The sequence below is a fragment of the Cynocephalus volans genome, chromosome X, assembly GCF_027409185.1.
Source record: "Cynocephalus volans isolate mCynVol1 chromosome X, mCynVol1.pri, whole genome shotgun sequence".
NCBI lineage: Eukaryota > Metazoa > Chordata > Mammalia > Dermoptera > Cynocephalidae > Cynocephalus > Cynocephalus volans.
In genome coordinates, this window is record NC_084478.1 from 106,867,226 (window position 1) to 106,875,888 (window position 8,663).

General features: G+C 35.4%; 1 pseudogene; it reads left to right on the forward strand.

The window, feature by feature from the left end:
- The first annotated feature begins 6,716 nt into the window (after nt 1-6,716).
- On the forward strand, nt 6,717-7,267 carry LOC134367726 (chromobox protein homolog 3-like; annotated as a pseudogene).
- The last annotated feature ends 1,396 nt before the right edge of the window (nt 7,268-8,663 follow it).

The following is an 8,663-nucleotide window of genomic DNA, read 5'->3' on the forward strand; positions in this document are numbered from 1 at the left end:
ATTAAACAGACAGGTTGGACAGGGGTGGGTGGTTGTCACCTCACTTCTATTTAATCTGGAGAAGTTCAGTGACATAGTACATGTTTTTGAAAAGGAGGAAGACTGTTTGCCATGCTTGGGACAATAGGGATTTTCTAGTAAAACACATCAAGTTAAAAGTGAGAAAACTAGATGAAAGGATCATAGGCGTTGACATGGACTGAGTACGGATAGCAGGCGAAAAGAAAACCATGAAAGGAAACACTTTGGGAAGTTTGACATACCCTTTATAGTAAAGAGTAAGTGTGGTCTCAGTGGAGAAAACAAGGGGAAGCCACTGCAGAGTTGAGAAGAGGGTGAATTAGCCCTTAGGAAGACAGCAGTGTACGAGCGGCCTCTGGATATGAAATAACCAAGCCTGAGATGAGAATTTCAGAGATTAAATTCTCTAACAATGGATTATTCTGTTGAAAGAAACAGCTAACTAATGACCTAAATCTACATTCTAAGCTTATAAGCTAATTTTGTAAAGCACTCCCCCCTTACTACTCTGATTTTTTTTCCCAGAGGCCCCAAACACTATAGAAGCTATTTAGGTCATAGGTGGGTCTTTGTTAATGAAGAAATCTCAAGAGATGCAAATGCCAGGTCTTAGTCAACAATAAAAAAAGCAGTCTACCTTTAAATAGACCTATTATTTAACTGGCTGTTTTTAGGCACCTTACACTATGGGGAAGTGGGGATCAGACATGATTCCCTTTTCCTCTGTGTACAGTAGCCTGTTATACCCAGCAGTGATTACACAGCCCTCATCACTGTCTGTTAGTGTTAGAAGCTATATCAGCATCTTCAGGGCAGCTGGATAAGAAGTTTCAATGTTTATCTTTTAAAAATATCTTTCATTCTACTGTCTTGTTATACAGTCTGGAAATACATTCTGAATCAACTCTGAAAAGAAGACAGCTTAAATACTTGACAGCAGTTATACAGTCAAGGCAGGCCATAATTTCTGTTTCAGAAACCATGTGTGCAAGCTGATTTTTCCTCTACAGCTAGAGTTTTAAGGCCAGATTTTCAAACAAGCATTTGTGTGCATAAAATGGATAATTGCACACACAAATGGGCAATTTTGTATGCAATTATCCATTTTGCATACATAATTATATGCTTCTGAGGGTATTACGCATGTACATGAAATTTGGTAAGTGTACCCATTACACCTTCCTTTGAAAATCTGGTCTACATTGTAGGTTATTGCACAGAAGAAAATTGGGATTCTTCCTGTTTGATAATGTAATTGCACTCATTACTTTTCCTTACATCACACCTTTTAATCAAGGATCTCAAAGTCTATTGAATTATTAACCCAATCATTTCAACAGCTCCATTAACTATGGATGCTAAATGATATGACAATATCATTTTAGAAATTAAGAAATCAAGACGCAGAAATTGGAATTCTCTAAATATTAAGCACTATCCATTCAGGCTTCCTGACAAATGGTTCCCCAGAATGCACTCTCCATCTGCCTGTTCAAATGCAAATCTAACGAAACGATTAATGAAAATGGTAAAGGAGTTGAACATAAACACAAAGTTTCTTTCCTTCTGGTCCAACCAAGCCAAAGTTTATTCACATTTCTTCACTGACAAAAAGCTTGTACCATTCCCTTCCTCAAGCATACAACTGGTAAGACAGCAAGTTTTAATAGGAGGGCTTGTTCACCTGGGAAATTCCTATGTCATTGTCAAAATGAGAGAATAAAACATACACTCACTTCACAGAAGTAAATTGTCTTTAGGTTTGCAGCATGTTTTTCAGAAAGCTGATAAAAGGGGTTTATTTGACTGATAGCCTGAATTTTATGGTTTCGCGTGTGGCTTTCTCACAAAGCTGAGTGCAGTATTCTTTGTGGCTTTGATATCATGGTAAGAAGACAGACACATTTGAATATTTGTTGCTGTTGTTGTTGTAGTTAACTTATGTGCCCTTTCGTATTCCTGCCTGACTTGCTACCTGTCTACCATATCACTGTGCAGTCTGTGCTGACAGTATTGCAGAGGCAGAAAGCTGCAAGTTGTTCCAGAGAAGAAAAGAGCACAATCACTCCCCTACAAGAAAAGAAAAAAAAGTCAGATTGGCAGCTACTACACAGAGACTACAATTTGAAAGCAAGTTTGCCAAAAACTTATGAATTGCTTATATTAAGACAAATTAGGATACTTTGAAAGGACTCTTTATTGAGATATTATTGTGTAGTAGTAATAGTGGAAGAAGCAGCAGCAGTTATAGTAGTGTAGTAGTAATAGTAGTGGTAATAATCATACCTGCAGCAGGCATAGTAGTAATAGTAGCAGTAAAAGTAGGGGAGAGACTGCTAATAACAGACACAGAAACACCTATTTCACTACGTACCGTGTGCCAAGCACTATGGTAGTGATTGAAGGTGTTTAAAATAAATTGTCTCCTTTAATCACAATAACTCTGAGAGTTATTTTTGTCTCCTTTTACAGATGAGGAAATGAGAGGTTAAAAACCTCATCTGTGGTCATATAGCTAGTAAGCAGCAGAACTGGGATTTGCCCAGTGCATTCAGGTTTGGAAATCTGTGGACGTGTAAATGAGTACAATTCCATTTCAGCCATTTTGTTTTCATTCCTATATAGTTGCAGAAGGTACAGGGGACATTTTGGCAGATGTTACCTATTTCCCAAAAGGCCACTCAGAGGGTGCAGTTTCTGTAACTCCTGCATTTTAAAATTAAATTTTGCTGAGTAGTATTAAGTCAAAAACATCACCTTGTGTAACAAGTCATGAGTTAGAGATAGTATTAAGCAGAATGAGAGGCCCGACTTTGAAGCATACTGTTATTTCTTGATAAAAGGGAGTAAATTGTCTGCCTTAAGGTATGAGGTGTGTGCATGGACGTGTGTGTGTGTGTAATTACAATTGCACCTGGATGAGTTAGCCTTCTAAAGTACCTGACTCTGCCAATAACATTTGTTTCTTCCTTTAGTAATAACTAAAGCTAAGAAAGACCTCAAGGAATAAACTGCATACTGCTCATTAGTCTTAAACCTTTCATGATGAGCATGTCCATTGAGATGTTTAATAATTTGTATTTCCTTAGAACCTTTCATCTTAGAATCCCTGTGTGCTTTATAAACATCAATTCTCTTAGCACTGCAACCAGGAAGATGTATATGTGTATATATGGCTCAAATATGCCCCAAATGACTAAATGGTCTACTTTAGGTCACAAAGTATGGGAAAGTCAATTACAGAAGCCATTCTTTTGTTGAATGATTTATTCTAAACACATGTGTGTAACCATAATTTCAGAAGTATGTGTTCCTCAAAAATACATTTCTGTATGTGATTGAAAAACTATATAATTGACAAAGCATTCTAGATATGAATAAATTTATAAAACCCAAATCAGGTACTTGGCAACTAAGAAAGGGCCTTCCTGAGTCAGTCACATAATTAGAGTGATCTAGAAAATCTCAGTGAATAAGTCTGATGAGTTAGAGTTACGTAAATCAATGTGTTTGCACATGTGCACACACAAGCCTTTCTGACCTGATTCCTTGGCCAAAGATTTTCCCATTGGCCCATATTTACCCAGGAGTCTTACATACATCATAGCTCATTCTTCACACGCTCTCTATTTTCTTGGTGGGCATACTAGAGAAGAATATACATAACAAAGATTAGTAATCTTTGCACCAGAAGGAGACTGCAACTAGAATGCCTCTATGTCATTTACTAAAGGGCAATGTGGTTACTGTATCTACACAGTGAAAACACTTTGTGTGAGTATAAGTAGTGGGGACTGGGGAATGTAACTTAAAATGCATTTCTCAAAGTGTTGTAATGTGAAGTCAAGAGTTAAGAGTTCACACACAGATGTTTTGTTCCACACCCAAGTTGTACTTTTGCATGCCAACAGGCACACAGTTATCCTTTTAGCACATAAATTTTTAGCATATAATACATGCTGAAATATTTACATAAAAGTAGGTCCTGGAAACACATAACTTTTACCCTTGGCAAAGTATTATAAAAAAAAAAAAATGATCACATACATATATATTTAAAGTACACTCTAGTTCCTCTGATTTTTTTCTTTTTTTTTTTTTTACCTTCACCAACCTCTTATGAGGGATACTTTTCAATTCAAAAGTGGATGAGTTTTCAATTCTTTTCTTCTGTTCCATGCTTCTACAAACCATCCATTCCCCGAGTAACAATTTCCACTTGGGCAGGTTTCTCATCCTCATAACGCCTTCTACATTTCCTTTTCCAGGCCGTTTCTAGCAGGCAGTTTGCTCCTTAAAGCAGATTTTTCAAGCTTAAAGAAGTTTTAACTATTCACATAAAACATTTTCTTTCATCCAAGGAAGCATCAAGGAAAGACAGCATTCTAAGGGAAGTACAAACTATCAGGCAAGGTTAGAAAAAGGGCTAATTTATTTAACTCCAAAAAAGGCAATGTACAATGGTTTCTGGGGTCTGGTGACACTGAGAGTTGCATGCACTTCTCTGATTTACTTCAAAAATGAAGAAAACACTGTTTTTTAAGTTTCTGCAGTGTTTTCATTAATCATGGCTACCACAGATAGTTTTAGAATCATATTTTGTTTATGCTAAAATGGTCAAATTAAAAATTGACTCTAATCTTGGTTGGAAAACTTTGGGGGAATTTAATGCATAATCAGAATTCAACAGATAATATTCTTACCAGTGAAAGAGGGTAAGACCTTAACCCAAGGCTAAAAACAAATTATCCAATCACCCATCAGGCAGCAGAATGAGATTTAGTGTGTATTTAACTGGAACGCATGTATTTTTGCAGGCTCACTAGATGCAAAATCATGTAGAACAAGACATCACCAAGCTATTTGAAAATGAAATGGTAGTTTACTCATCACTGGGGATTTGGCAGTGTTTCTGAAGTGAATGAAATAGCTCAGGATAACCCCTCTTTTTGTAAACTCTCATATCCTGAACAGATTTCAGGATTCTTGAAAATGGAAAACACAGGTCACCTTTTACTGAAGGATACATTTTCAAGGTTATAATTTTATTGTGAACATTTGTTGTAGTAGTGGTCTGTTTATGAGGAGAGACTAAGGTCAGGTGGTTGTGCATCATTAAAGACACAGATGATGAAAGGAGGAACAAAATACATTCATCAGCAAACCAATATAAAATGAAAGAAAATTAACAGGGGAAAGCATGGGGCGATGGGTGAAAAAATGTCTGTGGCCTCTCAGTCAGAGCAGATAATATGCCTTGTGACTCTCGGTTAGTTGCCCCCCCCCCCATGCCATTCAGAGGTTCTCATTTCTCCTCCACCATTTATTTTAATTAACCTAAACTAGAGCTCATGTCTATTAATTGCTATTCACATTTTCTTGGCTTTTCTGACCCTAAGAAAAACCTCCTTAATGTCAGAAGCAATCTCCTTTGTTACCTAGCTTTTAATACGTTAATTTTTAACGTGATATGTAGTAGTAAGTAGAGCAACAACTTCTGTTCTGCTTCATTGAAACCAGGTATCTGTTTTTTCTGTACGTTGCACTCAACATTTGCCTTTAATTATCTATAAAGTCAAATATTATTTACTGTGTCTATTGACTTTGCTTTCACTGACAATCCTGTATGCACTCTGAAATTGCTTTATCCTGATGTCTTGCACATGCCCCTTGGCGTCCTCTGCACCATTTGCTTTCATTTAAGATGCTTTTTCCCATGGCATTGTGAAATAACTATTCTATATGAGCAGGCATGTAGAAAAGTGATTATTAAGCCATATCAAATTCTTTATCTCTTTTTACATTATCATATTTATATCCAAGGTTTTTTTCTTTTTTTTTTTCCCTCTTAGGAGAAGGTGTCTCTTAGAACACCTTTGACTAATAATTTTCCCAAGGGTTTTTTTCTTCCAGATTTATAGAATCATGTCTACAACTATACACTTATAAGTTCAAGCCAAAGTGGAGCGTTTCACATTGAAAAAGACCCAACAGAAGTTAGAGTCTCAGCACCATATATTTTCCCATGATGGCCAGGGTATACATAGAAGTGATATTCAGTAATTTAATGACAACAAATCCAGACATAGAAAGTAAAACCTCCCCATCTGTCCCTAATTCTTTAGCAAGTGTTCACAATGCAAATGCTACAGGCTTTTCTAGGTCATTTGGCATTATGTGAGAAATCACCGCTCTGACCCCATATGGTGAAGCGTCAGTAGCTAAACAGATTGGCAGGGCAGGGTCATAATACACTAGAATCCTTGAGGACATCAGTTGCTATTTAGTCAATTCAAAATCGGCTTGACATTCCTTTCACCAATGACATTGTTTATTTTGCTGTAATCGTTCTGTCATAAAAAGTAACTGCTATGTGAAGATTTGGTTTAAGTTTCCCAAAGTAGTATTAACAGAAATAGAAAGGATATGTAATTCTACGTATAGATAAATGATATATATTTAAATGTAGAGTATAATATATATTTTACACATAATACATAGATGACATATATGTATGTATATTCATATTTATGTAATGGAAGACAGAATTAATCAATTAAGCTTTTAATAATATGATCAGAATTTCTGGCTGAAAATAATTTTTAAAAAACTTATGGTGGAGAGGATGCTGCAGACTCGTGACCTGGAGCAGCTTGGAGGCGGTGAATAATAGCTCTTCTAGTCTTCAATAAAAAATGGCCTCCAATAAAGCTACATTGCAAAAAATGGGAAAGAAACAGAATGGAAAAAGAAAAAAGTTGAAGAGGCAGAGCCTGAAGAATTTGTGGTGGAAAAAGTACTGGACCGACGTGTAGTGAACGGGAAGGTGGAGTATTTCCTCAAGGGGAAGCAATTTCCAGATGTTGACAATACTTGGGAACCTGAAGAAAATTTAGATTGTCCAGAGTTAATTGAAGCATTTCTTAATTCTCAAAAAGCTGGTAAAGAGTAAGATGATACAAAAAGAAAATCTTTATCTGACAGTGAATCGGAGGATAGCAAATCAAAGAAGAAAAGGGATGCTGCTGACAAACCCAGAGGCTTTGCCGGAGGCCTTGATCCTGAACGAATAATTGGTGCCACAGACAGCAGTGGAGAACTGAGGTTTCTCATGAAATGGAAAGAATCAGATGAGGCAGACTTGGTGCTGGCCAAAGAGGCAAATATGAAGTGTCCTCAAATTGTAATTGCTCTTTATGAAGAGAGACTAACTTGGCATTCCTGTCCAGAAGATGAAGCTCAATAATTGTTTGCATTGCTTTATACATATGTATATATGTCTCAGTTTTTGATTTACTAGTGTGAAGAAATAATTACATTCTAATGAAAATCAAGTTTGATATGTTTGTTTTGAGAGTAGTATTGGGGGAGTTGTTGAGTTCTTCAATAGCACTGGTTACTTTGAACAAATAAATAAAAGCTCTCTGTAGTTGCCTCCTTTATCAGAAAAGAACATTTGATACCATGGTATATTATTTCCTCTGCATTAGAGAACACCTTTTCTAAATGTTGGGGGAAATTTCCATAGTCAGAACTTGTGTTTAACTCATATGCCTAAGGACCACTCTGGGTTTGTTTGTTTTTCTGTGTGTGTATACATAAAATACATATATAAATGGCAAAAAACAAACAAACAAACAAAAAACTTAAGGTGGAGAAGATAAATACAAGAGACAAAATTTAAATTAAAAAAGATTACATTATTTTTAGGATGATTGTCTAATAGCTTTGACCCCACCTACTTCTTTGTTATTCAGGTAGAATGAGATAGTAAGCTAAAAGGTCATATATGGTACTTAATTGACATTCACTAAAGAAAATTAAATCTTTACAAGAGAGTAAACATGCTAAGGATGGGGATGAGTCTTTTTTACTTGATTTCTACAGCTTAGTCACTCATTCATTCATTCACTCATTATTTTTGCCAGCATTTTTACTTAATTTAAACTTAACTTAAAACATTTTGGTTTTTGGTTATTCATTTGCATGCTCTTCAAATGCAAAATATTTCATATTAACCTTCTCATTTTCTAATTTTTCATCATAATTAAAAGTAATAGAGGATTTGGGAGGGAAAAAAAACTACCACTAGCAGAATCTCTTTCTGTAGAACAAATTCATTTCAGAACTGTTGCCAAACGTAAATTCATGATATATGAAGTTCTATGAAATTTATAACACTTTATAATTCTGCAGTTAGGTTTATTATTTCAGTGTATGGTTAGAGGTCTAAATATAAGCAGAGCTTGTGTTAAAACTAGTCACTACATATTCTTATGGTGACATACTATGCATATATAACTGATGAAAATAAATGGAGAAAATTGTCAAATTCCTCTCTAAAAGCTATGCTTGGAATTTTCTTTTGGTATTTATGAAACAATTAAAATTGGAAAAGCCAGTAAACTATAAAATGCTTGTCCTTACAAAAATCTTGAAATGCATGGCTACTAAATGTTACTGTCATATATGCATAAAAATGGTTTAACTGGTATAAAGTTTGTTACAAGGAATGAGGTATCATTTCATAAAAATATAACAACAGTATATAAACTATGTAAAAATTTAAGGAGTTATGGGCTTGAGGTAGATCAGTCCTCCCACTCATAGCAATCAAAAAAGTTGGATAAAATACATAAAGT